At 34.4% G+C, this 20,653-nt stretch overlaps 5 non-coding genes across 5 annotated transcripts; all 5 read right to left on the reverse strand.

Annotated features, from left to right (window-relative positions):
* Positions 1-850: 850 nt before the first annotated feature.
* Positions 851-924, reverse strand: TRNAS-ACU (transfer RNA serine (anticodon ACU)). Its single transcript has one exon. It is a non-coding gene; the product is annotated as a tRNA-Ser (tRNA).
* Positions 925-7,170: 6,246 nt separating this feature from the next.
* On the reverse strand, positions 7,171-7,244 carry TRNAS-ACU (transfer RNA serine (anticodon ACU)). The gene has a single exon. It is a non-coding gene; the product is annotated as a tRNA-Ser (tRNA).
* A 5,774-nt stretch (positions 7,245-13,018) lies between these two features.
* TRNAS-ACU (transfer RNA serine (anticodon ACU)) lies at positions 13,019-13,092 on the reverse strand. Its single transcript has one exon. It is a non-coding gene; the product is annotated as a tRNA-Ser (tRNA).
* Positions 13,093-17,694: 4,602 nt separating this feature from the next.
* TRNAS-ACU (transfer RNA serine (anticodon ACU)) lies at positions 17,695-17,768 on the reverse strand. Its single transcript has one exon. It is a non-coding gene; the product is annotated as a tRNA-Ser (tRNA).
* A 2,267-nt stretch (positions 17,769-20,035) lies between these two features.
* On the reverse strand, positions 20,036-20,109 carry TRNAS-ACU (transfer RNA serine (anticodon ACU)). The gene has a single exon. It is a non-coding gene; the product is annotated as a tRNA-Ser (tRNA).
* Between the last annotated feature and the right edge of the window lie 544 nt (positions 20,110-20,653).

The raw sequence follows: 20,653 nt of genomic DNA on the forward strand, positions 1-20,653 counted from the left end.
TATCCTCTGCTATATGCATTTTTTTTTGTTAATTAAAGTAATCCAAAACTGGGATTGATATTTTGGCTCTTTTATTTTTACTTGAAGTACAATAACTTTTACCATTATAATTTGTTTTAATAGTATATTGACAGTATAGTTTTCTTTAAAAAAATCCACTTAATTTTCTTTACCCTATTATTAAAAGGGTAATTGACAAAAACAAACTACATTGTCACCAGAAGAGCAATACAAAATGTACAAGTGATATATTAAAATCATCTTTCCAGCTTGAATTTCAATGATGCATTGGGGCAACGATTTTGTGAGAAACATTTTCACCCTTAAATAAAGATTTTCTTAATTCCTTACCTGTGTGCTAATTAGATATCACCTTGTTTTCACATTAAACAGACTTCCACATGAGAAAGCAGCAAGGATGCAGTGGCGTTAATGTTTCCTGGTGTCAACCTGTATTATTTCAGTAGACATTGAAATGAGGATGCATCTTGCTGCCTTTCCAATGAAGCAAGTTTAATTTAGTAATAGGTGAAAAACCATCCTTACAAAGGTGTTAATCAGAGACTTGGCTTTGTGGACACTTTTCTGAGAACAAATTTGTTAGCATAAAAATAAAGCCAGAAAATGAAGAGCTGTTTAATCACTCAATTGGATTTTTTTTGCCAGCATATTTCTTTATCTCTGCAACCCACTGCTAAATTGTGCTTCCTAGCTGTTTTTATAAAATCAATGAATCAAATCTAACTCTGATTACATCAGAGAAGGCCAGGTACCCTACACCATAACAGGGGGTTTTAAATTTTGACTTGTCTACTTAAAGATCACCAAAATCTGATAACAAGGTCAATTACGTCCCTGGGTGGGATTGAACCACCAACCTTTTGATTAGTAGCCAGACACACTAACCGATTGCGCCACAGAGACACTTTGCAAAAAGTACATACTGACAAAGGCTAATAAGCATACATCTAGAACGTTTCCTAGAAAAACTTTAAAAAGTCAATAATCTGGAGAGTTTTTGTAAAATGTTTCTTCCATCAACCAACGAAGAAACACATTGGTACTTTCCATTGATGACTGAGTGCTTCAGGATCTCTTGCACTTACATGTGCAGCAAAGTACTGCAATGGAAGCATGCTGGGCCCATAACCCAGAGGTAGGCAGATTAAAACTATCCTCTGCTATATGCATTTTTTTTGTTAATTAAAGTAATCCAAAACTGGGATTGATATTTTTGCTCTTTTATTTTTCATTAAAGTACAATAACTTTTACCATTTTAATTTGTTTTAATAGTATATTGAAAGTATTGTTTTCTTTTAAAAATCCACTTAATTTTCTTTACCCTATTATTAAAATGGTAATTGACAAAAACAAACTACATTGTCACCAGAAGAGCAATACAAAATGTACAAGTGATATATTAAAATCATCTTTCCAGCTTGAATTTCAATGATGCATTGGGGCAACGCTTAATAATCTGGAGAGTTTTTGTAAGATGTTTCTTCCATCAACCAATGAAGAAACACATTGGTACTTTCCCATGATGAGTGAGTGCTTCAGGATCTCTTGCACTTACATGTGCAGCAGAGTACTGCAATGGAAGCATACAGGGCCCATAACCCAGAGGTAGGCAGATTGAAACTATCCTTTGCTATATGCATTTTTTTTGTTAATTTAAGTAATCAAAACTGGGATTGATATTTTTGCTCTTTTATTTTTACTTAAAGTACAATAACTTTTACCATTTTAATTTGTTTTAATAGTATATTGACAGTATAGTTTTCTTTAAAAAATCCACTTAATTTTCTTTACCCTATTATTAAAAGGGTAATTGACAAAAACAAACTACATTGTCACCAGAAGAGCAATACAAAATGTACAAGTGATATATTAAAATCATCTTTCCAGCTTGAATTTCAATTATGCATTTGGGCAACGATTTTGTGAGAAACATCTTCACCCTTAAATAAAGATTTACTTAATTCCTTACCTGTGTGCTAATTAGATATCACCTTGTTTTCACAATAAACAGACTTCTACATGAGAAAGCAGCAAGGATGCAGTGGCGTTAATGTTTCCTGGTGTCAACCTGTATTATTTCAGTAGACATTGAAATGAGGATGCATCTTGCTGCCTTTCCAATGAAGCAAGTTTAATTTAGTAATAGGTGAAAAACCATCCCTACAAAGGTGTTAATCAGAGACTTGGCTTTGTAGACACTTTTCAGAGAACAAATTTGTTAGCATAAAAATAAAGCCAGAAAATGAAGAGCTGTTTAATCACTCAATTGGATTTTTTTTGCCAGCATATTTCTTTTTCTCTGCAACCCACTGCTAAATTGTGCTTCCTAGCTGTTTTTATAAAATCACTGAATCAAATCTAACTCTGATTACATCAGAGAAGGCCAGGTACCCTACACCATAACAGGGGGTTTGAAATTTTGACTTGTCTACTTAAAGATCACCAAAATCTGATAACAAGGTCAATTACGTCCCTGGGTGGGATTGAACCACCAACCTTTTGGTTAGTAGCCGGATACACTAACCGATTGCGCCACAGAGACACTTCGCTAAAAATACATTCTGACAAAGGCTAATAAGCATACATCTAGAACGTTTCCTAGAAAAACTTTAAAAAGTCAATAATCTGGAGAGTTTTTGTAAAATGTTTCTTCCATCAACCAACGAAGAAACACATTGGTACTTTCCCATGATGAGTGAGTGCTTCAGGATCTCTTGCACTTACATGTGCAGCAGAGTACTGCAATGGAAGCATGCTGGGCCCATAACCCAGAGGTAGGCAGATTGAAACTATCCTTTGCTATATGCATTTTTTTTTGTTAATTTAAGTAATCAAAACTGGGATTGATATTTTTGCTCTTTTATTTTTACTTGAAGTACAATAACTTTTACCATTTTAATTTGTTTGAATAGTATATTGACAGTATAGTTTTCTTTAAAAAATCCACTTAATTTTCTTTACCCTATTATTAAAAGGGTAATTGACAAAAACAAACTACATTGTCACCAGAAGAGCAATACAAAATGTACAAGTGATATATTAAAATCATCTTTCCAGCTTGAATTTCAATGATGCATTGGGGCAACGATTTTGTGAGAAACATCTTCACCCTTAAATAAAGATTTTCTTAATTCCTTACCTGTGTGCTAATTAGATATCACCTTGTTTTCACATTAAACAGACTTCCACATGAGAAAGCAGCAAGGATGCAGTGGCGTTAATGTTTCCTGGTGTCAACCTGTATTATTTCAGTAGAAATTGAAATGAGGATGCATCTTGCTGCCTTTCCAATGAAGCAAGTTTAATTTAGTAATAGGTGAAAAACCATCCCTACAAAGGTGTTAATCAGAGACTTGGCTTTGTGGACACTTTTCAGAGAACAAATTTGTTAGCATAAAAATAAAGCCAGAAAATGAAGAGCTGTTTCATCACTCAATTGGATTTTTTTTGCCAGCATATTTCTTTTTCTCTGCAACCCACTGCTAAATTGTGCTTCCTAGCTGTTTTTATAAAATCAATGAATCAAATCTAACTCTGATTACATCAGAGAAGGCCAGGTACCCTACACCATAACAGGGGGTTTGAAATTTTGACTTGTCTACTTAAAGATCACCAAAATCTGATAACAAGGTCAATTACATCCCTGGGTGGGATTGAACCATCAACCTTTTGGTTAGTAGCCAGACTCACTAACCGATTGCGCCACAGAGACACTTTGCAAAAAGTACATACTGACAAAGGCTAATAAGCATACATCTAGAACGTTTCCTAGAAAAACTTTAAAAAGTCAATAATCTGGAGAGTTTTTGTAAGATGTTTCTTCCATCAACCAACGAAGAAACACATTGGTACTTTCCCATGATGAGTGAGTGCTTCAGGATCTCTTGCACTTACATGTGCAGCAGAGTACTGCAATGGAAGCATGCTGGGCCCATAACCCAGAGGTAGGCAGATTGAAACTATCCTTTGCTATATGCATTTTTTTTGTTAATTTAAGTAATCAAAACTGGGGTTGATATTTTTGCTCTTTTATTTTTACTTAAAGTACAATAACTTTTACCATTTTAATTTGTTTTAATAGTATATTGACAGTATAGTTTTCTTTAAAAAATCCACTTAATTTTCTTTACCCTATTATTAAAAGGGTAATTGACAAAAACAAACTACATTGTCACCAGAAGAGCAATACAAAATGTACAAGTGATATATTAAAATCATCTTTCCAGCTTGAATTTCAATGATGCATTGGGGCAACAATTTTGTGAGAAACATCTTCACCCTTAAATAAAGATTTTCTTAATTCCTAACCTGTGTGCTAATTAGATATCACCTTGTTTTCACATTAAACAGACTTCTACATGAGAAAGCAGCAAGGATGCAGTGGCGTTAATGTTTCCTGGTGTCAACCTGTATTATTTCAGTAGACATTGAAATGAGGATGCATCTTGCTGCCTTTCCAATGAAGCAAGTTTAATTTAGTAATAGGTGAAAAACCATCCCTACAAAGGTGTTAATCAGAGACTTGGCTTTGTGGACACTTTTCAAAGAACAAATTTGTTAGCATAAAAATAAAGCCAGAAAATGAAGAGCTGTTTAATCACTCAATTGATTTTTTCTGCCAGCATATTTCTTTTTCTCTGCAAACCACTGCTAAATTGTGCTTCCTATCTGTTTTTATAAAATCACTGAATCAAATCTAACTCTGATTACATCAGAGAAGGCCAGGTACCCTACACCAGAACAGGGGGTTTGAAATTTTGACTTGTCTACTTAAAGATCACCAAAATCTGATAACAAGGTCAATTACGTACCTGGGTGGGATTGAACCACCAACCTTTTGGTTTATAGCCGTACACACTAACTGATTGCGCCACAGAGACACTTTGCAAAAGTACATACTGACAAAGGCTAATAAGCATTCATCTAAAACGTTTCCTAGAAAAACTTTAAAAAGTCAATAATCTGGAGAGTTTTTGTAAGATGTTTCTTCCATCCACCAACGAAGAAACACATTGGTACTTTCCCATGATGAGTGAGTGCTTCAGGATCTCTTGCACTTACATGTGCAGCAGAGTACTGCAATGGAAGCATGCTGGGCCCATAACCCAGAGGTAGGCAGATTAAAACTATCCTCTGCTATATGCATTTTTTTTGTTAATTAAAGTAATCCAAAACTGTGATTGATATTTTTGCTCTTTTATTTTTCATTAAAGTACAATAACTTTTACCATTTTAATTTGTTTTAATAGTATATTGAAAGTATTGTTTTCTTTTAAAAATCCACTTAATTTTCTTTACCCTATTATTAAAATGGTAATTGACAAAAACAAACTACATTGTCACCAGAAGAGCAATACAAAATGTACAAGTGATATATTAAAATCATCTTTCCAGCTTGAATTTCAATTATGCATTGGGGCAACGATTTTGTGAGAAACATTTTCACCCTTAAATAAAGATTTTCTTAATTCCTTACCTGTGTGCTAATTAGATATCACCTTGTTTTCACATTAAACAGACTTCCACATGAGAAAGCAGCAAGGATGCAGTGGCGTTAATGTTTCCTGGTGTCAACCTGTATTATTTCAGTAGACATTGAAATGAGGATGCATCTTGCTGCCTTTCCAATGAAGCAAGTTTAATTTAGTAATAGGTGAAAAACCATCCTTACAAAGGTGTTAATCAGAGACTTGGCTTTGTGGACACTTTTCAGAGAACAAATTTGTTAGCATAAAAATAAAGCCAGAAAATGAAGAGCTGTTTAATCACTCAATTGGATTTTTTTTGCCAGCATATTTCTTTTTCTCTGCAACCCACTGCTAAATTGTGCTTCCTAGCTGTTTTTATAAAATCACTTAATCAAATCTAACTCTGATTACATCAGAGAAGGCCAGGTACCCTACACCATAAGAGTGGGTTTGAAATTTTGACTTGTCTACTTAAAGATCACCAAAATCTGATAGCAAGGTCAATTACGTCCCTGGGTGGGATTGAACCACCAACCTTTTGGTTAATAGCCATACACACTAACTGATTGCGCCACAGAGACACTTTGCAAAAGTACATACTGACAAAGGCTAATAAGCATTCATCTAAAACGTTTCCTAGAAAAACTTTAAAAAGTCAATAATCTGGAGAGTTTTTGTAAGATGTTTCTTCCATCAACCAACGAAGAAACACATTGGTACTTTCCCATGATGAGTGAGTGCTTCAGGATCTATTGCACTTACATGTGCAGCAGAGTACAGCAATGGAAGCATGCTGGGCACATAACCCAGAGGTAGGCAGATTGAAACTATCCTCTGCTATATGCATTTTTTTTTTAGATTTATTAAAGTAATCCAAAACTGGGATTGATATGTTGGCTCTTTTATTTTTACTTACAGTACAATAACTTTTACCATATTAATTTGTTTTAATAGTATATTAAAAGTATTGTTTTCTTTCAAAAATCCACTTAATTTTCTTTACCCTATTATTAAAATGGTAATTGACAAAAACAAACTACATTGTCACCAGAAGAGTAATACAAAATGTACAAGTGATATATTAAAATCATCTTTCCAGCTTGAATTTCAATGATGCATTGGGGCAACGATTTTGTGAGAAACATTTTCACCCTTAAATAAAGATTTTCTTAATTCCTTACCTGTGTGCTAATTAGATATCACCTTGTTTTCACATTAAACAGACTTCCACATGAGAAAGCAGCAAGGATGCAGTGGCGTTAATGTTTCCTGGTGTCAACCTGTATTATTTCAGTAGACATTGAAATGAGGATGCATCTTGCTGCCTTTCCAATGAAGCAAGTTTAATTTAGTAATAGGTTAAAAACCATCTTTACAAAGGTGTTAATCAGAGACTTGGCTTTGTGGACACTTTTCAGAGAACAAATTTGTTAGCATAAAAATAAAGGCAGAAAATGAAGAGCTGTTTAATCACTCAATTGGATTTTTCTGCCAGCATATTTTTTTTCTCTGCAACCCATTGCTAAATTGTGCTTCCTAGCTGTTTTTTTATAAAATCACTGAATCAAATCTAACTCTGATTACATCAGAGAAGGCCAGGTACCCTACACCATAAGAGGGGGTTTGAAATTTTGACTTGTCTACTTAAATATCACCAAAACCTGATCACAAGGTCAATTATGTCCCTGGGTGGGATTGAACCACCAACCTTTTGGTTAGTAGCCAGACACACTAACCGATTGCGCCACAGAGACAATTTGCAAAAAGTACATACTGACAAAGGCTAATAAGCATTCATCTAGAACGTTTCCTAGAAAAACTTTAAAAAGTCAATAATCTGGAGAGTTTTTGTAAGAATTTTCTTAAATCAACCAACGAAGAAACACATTGGTACTTTCCCATGATGAGTGAGTGCTTCAGGATCTCTTGCCCTTACATGTGCAGCAGAGTACTGCAATGGAAGCATGCTGGGCCCATTAACCAGAGGTAGGCAGATTGAAACTATCCTCTGCTATATGCATTTTTTTTGTTAATTAAAGTAATCCAAAACTGGGATTGATATGTTAGCTATTTTATGTTTACTTAAAGTACAATAACTTTTACCATTTCAATTTGTTTTAATAGTATATTGACAGTATTGTTTTCTTTCAAAAAACCACTTAATTTTCTTTACCCTATTATTAAAATGGTAATTGACAAAAACAAACTACATTGTCAGCAGAAGAGCAATACAAAATGTACAAGTGATATATTAAAATCATCTTTCCAGCTTGAATTTCAATGATGCATTGGGGCAACGATTTTGTGAGAAACATCTTCACCCTTAAATAAAGATTTTCTTAATTCCTTACCTGTGTGCTAATTAGATATCACCTTGTTTTCACATTAAACAGACTTCCACATGAGAAAGCAGCAAGGATGCATTGGCGTTAATGTTTCCTGGTGTCAACCTGTATTATTTCAGTAGACATTGAAATGAGGATGCATCTTGCTGCCTTTCCAATGAAGCAAGTTTAATTTAGTAATAGGTGAAAAACCATCCTTACAAAGGTGTTCATCAGAGACTTGGCTTTGTGGACACTTTTCAGAGAACAAATTTGTTAGCATAAAAATAAAGCCAGAAAATGAAGAGCTGTTTAATCACTCAATTGGATTTTTTTGCCAGCATATTTCTTTTTCTCTGCAACCCACTGCTAAATTGTGCTTCCTAGCTGTTTTTATAAAATCACTGAATCAAATCTAACTCTGATTACATCAGAGAAGGCAAGGTACCCTACACCATAAGAGGGGATTTGAAATTTTGACTTGTCTTCTTAAAGATCACCAAAATCTGATAACAAGGTCAATTACGTCAATGGGTGGGATTGAACCACCAACCTTTTGGTTTATAGCCGTACACACTAACTGATTGCGCCACAGAGACACTTTGCAAAAGTCCATACTGACAAAGGCTAATAAGCATTCATCTAAAACGTTTCCTAGAAAAACTTTAAAAAGTCAATAATCTGGAGAGTTTTTGTAAGATGTTTCTTCCATCCACCAACGAAGAAACACATTGGTACTTTCCCATGATGAGTGAGTGCTTCAGGATCTCTTGCACTTACATGTGCAGCAGAGTACTGCAATGGAAGCATGCTGGGCCCATAACCCAGAGGTAGGCAGATTAAAACTTTCCTCTGCTATATGCATTTTTTTTGTTAATTAAAGTAATCCAAAACTGGGATTGATATTTTTGCTCTTTATTTTTCATTAAAGTACAATAACTTTTACCATTTTAATTTGTTTTAATAGTATATTGAAAGTATTGTTTTCTTTTAAAAATCCACTTAATTTTCTTTACCCTATTATTAAAATGGTAATTGACAAAAACAAACTACATTGTCACCAGAAGAGCAATACAAAATGTACAAGTGATATATTAAAATCATCTTTCCAGCTTGAATTTCAATGATGCATTGGGGGCAACGATTTTGTGAGAAACATTTTCACCCTTAAATAAAGATTTTCTTAATTCCTTACCTGTGTGCTAATTAGATATCACCTTGTTTTCACATTAAACAGACTTCTACATGAGAAAGCAGCAAGGATGCAGTGGCGTTAATGTTTCCTGGTGTCAACCTGTATTATTTCAGTAGACATTGAAATGAGGATGCATCTTGCTGCCTTTCCAATGAAGCAAGTTTAATTTAGTAATAGGTGAAAAACCATCCCTACAAAGGTGTTAATCAGAGACTTGGCTTTGTGGACACTTTTCAGAGAACAAATTTGTTAGCATAAAAATAAATCCAGAAAATGAAGAGCTGTTTCATCACTCAATTGGATTTTTTTTGCCAGCATATTTCTTTTTCTCTGCAACCCACTGCTAAATTGTGCTTCCTAGCTGTTTTTATAAAATCAATGAATCAAATCTAACTCTGATTACATCAGAGAAGGCCAGGTACCCTACACCATAACAGGGGGTTTGAAATTTTGACTTGTCTACTTAAAGATCACCAAAATCTGATAACAAGGTCAATTACATCCCTGGGTGGGATTGAACCATCAACCTTTTGGTTAGTAGCCAGACTCACTAACCGATTGCGCCACAGAGACACTTTGCAAAAAGTACATACTGACAAAGGCTAATAAGCATACATCTAGAACGTTTCCTAGAAAAACTTTAAAAAGTCAATAATCTGGAGAGTTTTTGTAAGATGTTTCTTCCATCAACCAACGAAGAAACACATTGGTACTTTCCCATGATGAGTGAGTGCTTCAGGATCTCTTGCACTTACATGTGCAGCAGAGTACTGCAATGGAAGCATGCTGGGCCCATAACCCAGAGGTAGGCAGATTGAAACTATCCTTTGCTATATGCATTTTTTTTGTTAATTTAAGTAATCAAAACTGGGGTTGATATTTTTGCTCTTTTATTTTTACTTAAAGTACAATAACTTTTACCATTTTAATTTGTTTTAATAGTATATTGACAGTATAGTTTTCTTTAAAAAATCCACTTAATTTTCTTTACCCTATTATTAAAAGGGTAATTGACAAAAACAAACTACATTGTCACCAGAAGAGCAATACAAAATGTACAAGTGATATATTAAAATCATCTTTCCAGCTTGAATTTCAATGATGCATTGGGGCAACAATTTTGTGAGAAACATCTTCACCCTTAAATAAAGATTTTCTTAATTCCTAACCTGTGTGCTAATTAGATATCACCTTGTTTTCACATTAAACAGACTTCTACATGAGAAAGCAGCAAGGATGCAGTGGCGTTAATGTTTCCTGGTGTCAACCTGTATTATTTCAGTAGACATTGAAATGAGGATGCATCTTGCTGCCTTTCCAATGAAGCAAGTTTAATTTAGTAATAGGTGAAAAACCATCCCTACAAAGGTGTTAATCAGAGACTTGGCTTTGTGGACACTTTTCAAAGAACAAATTTGTTAGCATAAAAATAAAGCCAGAAAATGAAGAGCTGTTTAATCACTCAATTGATTTTTTCTGCCAGCATATTTCTTTTTCTCTGCAAACCACTGCTAAATTGTGCTTCCTATCTGTTTTTATAAAATCACTGAATCAAATCTAACTCTGATTACATCAGAGAAGGCCAGGTACCCTACACCAGAACAGGGGGTTTGAAATTTTGACTTGTCTACTTAAAGATCACCAAAATCTGATAACAAGGTCAATTACGTACCTGGGTGGGATTGAACCACCAACCTTTTGGTTTATAGCCGTACACACTAACTGATTGCGCCACAGAGACACTTTGCAAAAGTACATACTGACAAAGGCTAATAAGCATTCATCTAAAACGTTTCCTAGAAAAACTTTAAAAAGTCAATAATCTGGAGAGTTTTTGTAAGATGTTTCTTCCATCCACCAACGAAGAAACACATTGGTACTTTCCCATGATGAGTGAGTGCTTCAGGATCTCTTGCACTTACATGTGCAGCAGAGTACTGCAATGGAAGCATGCTGGGCCCATAACCCAGAGGTAGGCAGATTAAAACTATCCTCTGCTATATGCATTTTTTTTGTTAATTAAAGTAATCCAAAACTGTGATTGATATTTTTGCTCTTTTATTTTTCATTAAAGTACAATAACTTTTACCATTTTAATTTGTTTTAATAGTATATTGAAAGTATTGTTTTCTTTTAAAAATCCACTTAATTTTCTTTACCCTATTATTAAAATGGTAATTGACAAAAACAAACTACATTGTCACCAGAAGAGCAATACAAAATGTACAAGTGATATATTAAAATCATCTTTCCAGCTTGAATTTCAATTATGCATTGGGGCAACGATTTTGTGAGAAACATTTTCACCCTTAAATAAAGATTTTCTTAATTCCTTACCTGTGTGCTAATTAGATATCACCTTGTTTTCACATTAAACAGACTTCCACATGAGAAAGCAGCAAGGATGCAGTGGCGTTAATGTTTCCTGGTGTCAACCTGTATTATTTCAGTAGACATTGAAATGAGGATGCATCTTGCTGCCTTTCCAATGAAGCAAGTTTAATTTAGTAATAGGTGAAAAACCATCCTTACAAAGGTGTTAATCAGAGACTTGGCTTTGTGGACACTTTTCAGAGAACAAATTTGTTAGCATAAAAATAAAGCCAGAAAATGAAGAGCTGTTTAATCACTCAATTGGATTTTTTTTGCCAGCATATTTCTTTTTCTCTGCAACCCACTGCTAAATTGTGCTTCCTAGCTGTTTTTATAAAATCACTTAATCAAATCTAACTCTGATTACATCAGAGAAGGCCAGGTACCCTACACCATAAGAGTGGGTTTGAAATTTTGACTTGTCTACTTAAAGATCACCAAAATCTGATAGCAAGGTCAATTACGTCCCTGGGTGGGATTGAACCACCAACCTTTTGGTTAATAGCCATACACACTAACTGATTGCGCCACAGAGACACTTTGCAAAAGTACATACTGACAAAGGCTAATAAGCATTCATCTAAAACGTTTCCTAGAAAAACTTTAAAAAGTCAATAATCTGGAGAGTTTTTGTAAGATGTTTCTTCCATCAACCAACGAAGAAACACATTGGTACTTTCCCATGATGAGTGAGTGCTTCAGGATCTATTGCACTTACATGTGCAGCAGAGTACAGCAATGGAAGCATGCTGGGCACATAACCCAGAGGTAGGCAGATTGAAACTATCCTCTGCTATATGCATTTTTTTTTTAGATTTATTAAAGTAATCCAAAACTGGGATTGATATGTTGGCTCTTTTATTTTTACTTACAGTACAATAACTTTTACCATATTAATTTGTTTTAATAGTATATTAAAAGTATTGTTTTCTTTCAAAAATCCACTTAATTTTCTTTACCCTATTATTAAAATGGTAATTGACAAAAACAAACTACATTGTCACCAGAAGAGTAATACAAAATGTACAAGTGATATATTAAAATCATCTTTCCAGCTTGAATTTCAATGATGCATTGGGGCAACGATTTTGTGAGAAACATTTTCACCCTTAAATAAAGATTTTCTTAATTCCTTACCTGTGTGCTAATTAGATATCACCTTGTTTTCACATTAAACAGACTTCCACATGAGAAAGCAGCAAGGATGCAGTGGCGTTAATGTTTCCTGGTGTCAACCTGTATTATTTCAGTAGACATTGAAATGAGGATGCATCTTGCTGCCTTTCCAATGAAGCAAGTTTAATTTAGTAATAGGTTAAAAACCATCTTTACAAAGGTGTTAATCAGAGACTTGGCTTTGTGGACACTTTTCAGAGAACAAATTTGTTAGCATAAAAATAAAGGCAGAAAATGAAGAGCTGTTTAATCACTCAATTGGATTTTTCTGCCAGCATATTTTTTTTCTCTGCAACCCATTGCTAAATTGTGCTTCCTAGCTGTTTTTTTATAAAATCACTGAATCAAATCTAACTCTGATTACATCAGAGAAGGCCAGGTACCCTACACCATAAGAGGGGGTTTGAAATTTTGACTTGTCTACTTAAATATCACCAAAACCTGATCACAAGGTCAATTATGTCCCTGGGTGGGATTGAACCACCAACCTTTTGGTTAGTAGCCAGACACACTAACCGATTGCGCCACAGAGACAATTTGCAAAAAGTACATACTGACAAAGGCTAATAAGCATTCATCTAGAACGTTTCCTAGAAAAACTTTAAAAAGTCAATAATCTGGAGAGTTTTTGTAAGAATTTTCTTAAATCAACCAACGAAGAAACACATTGGTACTTTCCCATGATGAGTGAGTGCTTCAGGATCTCTTGCCCTTACATGTGCAGCAGAGTACTGCAATGGAAGCATGCTGGGCCCATTAACCAGAGGTAGGCAGATTGAAACTATCCTCTGCTATATGCATTTTTTTTGTTAATTAAAGTAATCCAAAACTGGGATTGATATGTTAGCTATTTTATGTTTACTTAAAGTACAATAACTTTTACCATTTCAATTTGTTTTAATAGTATATTGACAGTATTGTTTTCTTTCAAAAAACCACTTAATTTTCTTTACCCTATTATTAAAATGGTAATTGACAAAAACAAACTACATTGTCAGCAGAAGAGCAATACAAAATGTACAAGTGATATATTAAAATCATCTTTCCAGCTTGAATTTCAATGATGCATTGGGGCAACGATTTTGTGAGAAACATCTTCACCCTTAAATAAAGATTTTCTTAATTCCTTACCTGTGTGCTAATTAGATATCACCTTGTTTTCACATTAAACAGACTTCCACATGAGAAAGCAGCAAGGATGCATTGGCGTTAATGTTTCCTGGTGTCAACCTGTATTATTTCAGTAGACATTGAAATGAGGATGCATCTTGCTGCCTTTCCAATGAAGCAAGTTTAATTTAGTAATAGGTGAAAAACCATCCTTACAAAGGTGTTCATCAGAGACTTGGCTTTGTGGACACTTTTCAGAGAACAAATTTGTTAGCATAAAAATAAAGCCAGAAAATGAAGAGCTGTTTAATCACTCAATTGGATTTTTTTGCCAGCATATTTCTTTTTCTCTGCAACCCACTGCTAAATTGTGCTTCCTAGCTGTTTTTATAAAATCACTGAATCAAATCTAACTCTGATTACATCAGAGAAGGCAAGGTACCCTACACCATAAGAGGGGATTTGAAATTTTGACTTGTCTTCTTAAAGATCACCAAAATCTGATAACAAGGTCAATTACGTCAATGGGTGGGATTGAACCACCAACCTTTTGGTTTATAGCCGTACACACTAACTGATTGCGCCACAGAGACACTTTGCAAAAGTCCATACTGACAAAGGCTAATAAGCATTCATCTAAAACGTTTCCTAGAAAAACTTTAAAAAGTCAATAATCTGGAGAGTTTTTGTAAGATGTTTCTTCCATCAACCAACGAAGAAACACATTGGTACTTTCCCATGATGAGTGAGTGCTTCAGGATCTCTTGCACTTACATGTGCAGCAGAGTACTGCAATGGAAGCATGCTGGGCCCATAACCCAGCGGTAGGCAGATTGAAACTATCCTTTGCTATATGCATTTTTTTTGTTAATTTAAGTAATCAAAACTGGGATTGATATTTTTGCTCTTTTATTTTTACTTAAAGTACAATAACTTTTACCATTTTAATTTGTTTTAATAGTATATTGACAGTATAGTTTTCTTTAAAAAATCCACTTAATTTTCTTTACCCTATTATTAAAAGGGTAATTGACAAAAACAAACTACATTGTCACCAGAAGAGCAATACAAAATGTACAAGTGATATATTAAAATCATCTTTCCAGCTTGAATTTCAATGATGCATTGGGGCAACAATTTTGTGAGAAACATCTTCACCCTTAAATAAAGATTTTCTTAATTCCTAACCTGTGTGCTAATTAGATATCACCTTGTTTTCACATTAAACAGACTTCTACATGAGAAAGCAGCAAGGATGCAGTGGCGTTAATGTTTCCTGGTGTCAACCTGTATTATTTCAGTAGACATTGAAATGAGGATGCATCTTGCTGCCTTTCCAATGAAGCAAGTTTAATTTAGTAATAGGTGAAAAACCATCCCTACAAAGGTGTTAATCAGAGACTTGGCTTTGTGGACACTTTTCAAAGAACAAATTTGTTAGCATAAAAATAAAGCCAGAAAATGAAGAGCTGTTTAATCACTCAATTGGATTTTTTTTGCCAGCATATTTCTTTTTCTCTGCAACCCACTGCTAAATTGTGCTTCCTAGCTGTTTTTATAAAATCACTGAATCAAATCTAACTCTGATTACATTAGAGAAGGCCAGGTACCCTACACCATAACAGGGGGTTTGAAATTTTGACTTGTCTACTTAAAGATCACCAAAATCTGATAACAATGTCAATTACGTCCCTGGTTGGGATTGAACCACCAACCTTTTGGTTAGTAGCCGGACACACTAACCGATTGCGCCACAGAGACACTTTGCAAAAAGTACATACTGACAAAGTCTAATAAGCATACATCTAGAACGTTTCCTAGAAAAACTTTAAAAAGTCAATAATCTGGAGAGTTTTTGTAAGATGTTTCTTCCATCAACCAATGAAGAAACACATTGGTACTTTCCCATGATGAGTGAGTGCTTCAGGATCTCTTGCACTTACATGTGCAGCAGAGTACTGCAATGGAAGCATACAGGGCCCATAACCCAGAGGTAGGCAGATTGAAACTATCCTTTGCTATATGCATTTTTTTTGTTAATTTAAGTAATCAAAACTGGGATTGATATTTTTGCTCTTTTATTTTTACTTAAAGTACAATAACTTTTACCATTTTAATTTGTTTTAATAGTATATTGACAGTATAGTTTTCTTTAAAAAAATCCACTTAATTTTCTTTACCCTATTATTAAAAGGGTAATTGACAAAAACAAACTACATTGTCACCAGAAGAGCAATACAAAATGTACAAGTGATATATTAAAATCATCTTTCCAGCTTGAATTTCAATGATGCATTGGGGCAACGATTTTGTGAGAAACATCTTCACCCTTAAATAAAGATTTTCTTAATTCCTTACCTGTGTGCTAATTAGATATCACCTTGTTTTCACATTAAACAGACTTCTACATGAGAAAGCAGCAAGGATGCAGTGGCGTTAATGTTTCCTGGTGTCAACCTGTATTATTTCAGTAGACATTGAAATGAGGATGCATCTTGCTGCCTTTCCAATGAAGCAAGTTTAATTTAGTAATAGGTGAAAAACCATCCCTACAAAGGTGTTAATCAGAGACTTGGCTTTGTGGACACTTTTCAGAGAACAAATTTGTTAGCATAAAAATAAAGCCAGAAAATGAAGAGCTGTTTAATCACTCAATTGGATTTTTTTTGCCAGCATATTTCTTTTTCTCTGCAACCCACTGCTAAATTGTGCTTCCTAGCTGTTTTTATTAAATCACTGAATCAAATCTAACTCTGATTACATCAGAAAAGGCCAGGTACCCTACACCATAACAGGGGGTTTGAAATTTTGACATGTCTACTTAAAGATCACCAAAATCTGATAACAAGGTCAATTACGTACCTGGGTGGGATTGAACCACCAACCTTTTGGTTAGTAGCCGGATACACTAACCGATTGCGCCACAGAGACACTTCGCTAAAAATGCATTCTGACAAAGGCTAATAAGCATACATCTAGAACGTTTCCTAGAAAAACTTTAAAAAGTCAATAATCTGGAGAGTTTTTGTAAAATGTTTCTTCCATCAACCAACGAAGAAACACATTGGTACTTTCCCATGATGAGTGAGTGCTTCAGGATCTCTTGCACTTACATGTGCAGCAGAGTACTGCAATGGAAGCATGCTGGGCCCATAACCCAGAGGTAGGCAGATTGAAACTATCCTTTGCTATATGCATTTTTTTTGTTAATTTAAGTAATCAAAACTGGGATTGATATTTTTGCTCTTTTATTTTTACTTGAAGTACAATAACTTTTACCATTTTAATTTGTTTGAATAGTATATTGACAGTATAGTTTTCTTTAAAAAATCCACTTAATTTTCTTTACCCTATTATTAAAAGGGTAATTGACAAAAACAAACTACATTGTCACCAGAAGAGCAATACAAAATGTACAAGTGATATATTAAAATCATCTTTCCAGCTTGAATTTCAATGATGCATTGGGGCAACGATTTTGTGAGAAACATCTTCACCCTTAAATAAAGATTTTCTTAATTCCTTACCTGTGTGCTAATTAGATATCACCTTGTTTTCACATTAAACAGACTTCCACATGAGAAAGCAGCAAGGATGCAGTGGCGTTAATGTTTCCTGGTGTCAACCTGTATTATTTCAGTAGAAATTGAAATGAGGATGCATCTTGCTGCCTTTCCAATGAAGCAAGTTTAATTTAGTAATAGGTGAAAAACCATCCCTACAAAGGTGTTAATCAGAGACTTGGCTTTGTGGACACTTTTCAGAGAACAAATTTGTTAGCATAAAAATAAAGCCAGAAAATTAAGAGCTGTTTAATCACTCAATTGGATTTTTTTTGCCAGCATATTTCTTTTTCTCTGCAACCAACTGCTAAATTGTGCTTCCTATCTGTTTTTATAAAATCACTGAATCAAATCTAACTCTGATTACATCAGAGAAGGCCAGGTACCCTACACCATAACGGGGGGTTTGAAATTTTGACTTGTCTACTTAAAGATCACCAAAATCTGATAACAAGGTCAATTACGTCCCTGGGTGGGATTGAACCACCAACCTTTCGGTTAGTAGCCAGACACACTAACCGATTGCGCCACAGAGACACTTTGTAAAAAGTACATACTGACAAAGGCTAATAAGCATACATCTGGAACGTTTCCTAGAAAAACTTTAAAAAGTCAATAATCTGGAGAGTTTTTGTAAGATGTTTCTTCCATCAACCAACGAAGAAACACATTGGTACTTTCCCATGATGAGTGAGTGCTTCAGGATCTCTTGCACTTACATGTGCAGCAGAGTACTGCAATGGAAGCATGCTGGGCCCATAACCCAGAGGTAGGCAGATTGAAACTATCCTTTGCTATATGCATTTTTTTTTTGTTAATTTAAGTAATCAAAACTGGGATTGATATTTTTGCTCTTTTATTTTTACTTAAAGTACAATAACTTTTACCATTTTAATTTGTTTTAATAGTATATTGACAGTATAGTTTTCCTTAAAAAAATCCACTTAATTTTCTTTACCCTATTATTAAAAGGGTAATTGACAAAAACAAACTACATTGTCACCAGAAGAGCAATACAAAATGTACAAGTGATATATTAAAATCATCTTTCCAGCTTGAATTTCAATGATGCATTGGGGCAACAATTTTGTGAGAAACATCTTCACCCTTAAATAAAGATTTTCTTAATTCCTAACCTGTGTGCTAATTAGATATCACCTTGTTTTCACATTAAACAGACTTCTACATGAGAAAGCAGCAAGGATGCAGTGGCGTTAATGTTTCCTGGTGTCAACCTGTATTATTTCAGTAGACATTGAAATGAGGATGCATCTTGCTGCCTTTCCAATGAAGCAAGTTTAATTTAGTAATAGGTGAAAAACCATCCCTACAGAGGTGTTAATCAGAGACTTGGCTTTGTGGACACTTTTCAGAGAACAAATTTGTTAGCATAAAAATAAAGCCAGAAAATGAAGAGCTGTTTAATCACTCAATTGGATTTTTTTTGCCAGCATATTTCTTTTTCTCTGCAACCCACTGCTAAATTGTGCTTCCTAGCTGTTTTTATAAAATCACTGAATCAAATCTAACTCTGATTACATCAGAGAAGGCCAGGTACCCTACACCATAACAGGGGATTTGAAATTTTGACTTGTCTACTTAAAGATCACCAAAATCTGATAACAATGTCAATTACGTCCCTGGTTGGGATTGAACCACCAACCTTTTGGTTAGTAGCTGGACACACTAACCGATTGCGCCACAGAGACACTTTGAAAAAAGTACATACTGACAAAGTCTAATAAGCATACATCTAGAACGTTTCCTAGAAAAACTTTAAAAAGTCAATAATCTGGAGAGTTTTTGTAAAATGTTTCTTCCATCAACCAATGAAGAAACACATTGGTACTTTCCCATGATGAGTGAGTGCTTCAGGATCTCTTGCACTTACATGTGCAGCAGAGTACTGCAATGGAAGCATACAGGGCCCATAACCCAGAGGTAGGCAGATTGAAACTATCCTTTGCTATATGCATTTTTTTTGTTAATTTAAGTAATCAAAACTGGGATTGATATTTTTGCTCTTTTATTTTTACTTAAAGTACAATAACTTTTACCATTTTAATTTGTTTTAATAGTATATTGACAGTATAGTTTTCTTTAAAAAATCCACTTAATTTTCTTTACCCTATTATTAAAAGGGTAATTGTCAAAAACAAACTACATTGTCACCAGAAGAGCAATACAAAATGTACAAGTGATATATTAAAATCATCTTTCCAGCTTGAATTTCAATGATGCATTGGGGCAACGATTTTGTGAGAAACATCTTCACCCTTAAATAAAGATTTTCTTAATTCCTTACCTGTGTGCTAATTAGATATCACCTTGTTTTCACATTAAACAGACTTCTACATGAGAAAGCAGCAAGGATGCAGTGGCGTTAATGTTTCCTGGTGTCAACCTGTATTATTTCAGTAGACATTGAAATGAGGATGCATCTTGCTGCCTTTCCAATGAAGCAAGTTTAATTTAGTAATAGGTGAAAAACCATCCCTACAAAGGTGTTAATCAGAGACTTGGCTTTGTGGACACTTTTCAGAGAACAAATTTGTTAGCATAAAAATAAAGCTGGAAAATGAAGAGCTGTTTAATCACTCAATTGGATTTTTTTTGCCAGCATATTTCTTTTTCTCTGCAACCCACTGCTAAATTGTGCTTCCTATCTGTTTTTATAAAATCACTGAATCAAATCTAACTCTGATTACATCAGAGAAGGCCAGGTACCCTACACCATAACGGGGGGTTTGAAATTTTGACTTGTCTACTTAAAGATCACCAAAATCTGATAACAAGGTCAATTACGTCCCTGGGTGGGATTGAACCACCAACCTTTCGGTTAGTAGCCAGACACACTAACCGATTGCGCCACAGAGACTCTTTGTAAAAAGTACATACTGACAAAGGCTAATAAGCATACATCTGGAACGTTTCCTAGAAAAACTTTAAAAAGTCAATAATCTGGAGAGTTTTTGTAAGATGTTTCTTCCATCAACCAACGAAGAAACACATTGGTACTTTCCCATGATGAGTGAGTGCTTCAGGATCTCTTGCACTTACATGTGCAGCAGAGTACTGCAATGGAAGCATGCTGGGCCCATAACCCAGAGGTAGGCAGATTAAAACTATCCTCTGCTATATGCATTTTTTTTGTTAAAGTAATCCAAAACTGGGATTGATATTTTTGCTCTTTTATTTTTCATTAAAGTACAATAACTTTTACCATTTTAATTTGTTTTAATAGTATATTGAAAGTATTGTTTTCTTTTAAAAATCCACTTAATTTTCTTTACCCTATTATTAAAATGGTAATTGACAAAAACAAACTACATTGTCACCAGAAGAGCAATACAAAATGTACAAGTGATATATTAAAATCATCTTTCCTGCTTGAATTTCAATGATGCATTGGGGCAACGATT

Source organism: Pseudophryne corroboree, unplaced genomic scaffold, assembly GCF_028390025.1.
Source record: "Pseudophryne corroboree isolate aPseCor3 unplaced genomic scaffold, aPseCor3.hap2 scaffold_1031, whole genome shotgun sequence".
NCBI lineage: Eukaryota > Metazoa > Chordata > Amphibia > Anura > Myobatrachidae > Pseudophryne > Pseudophryne corroboree.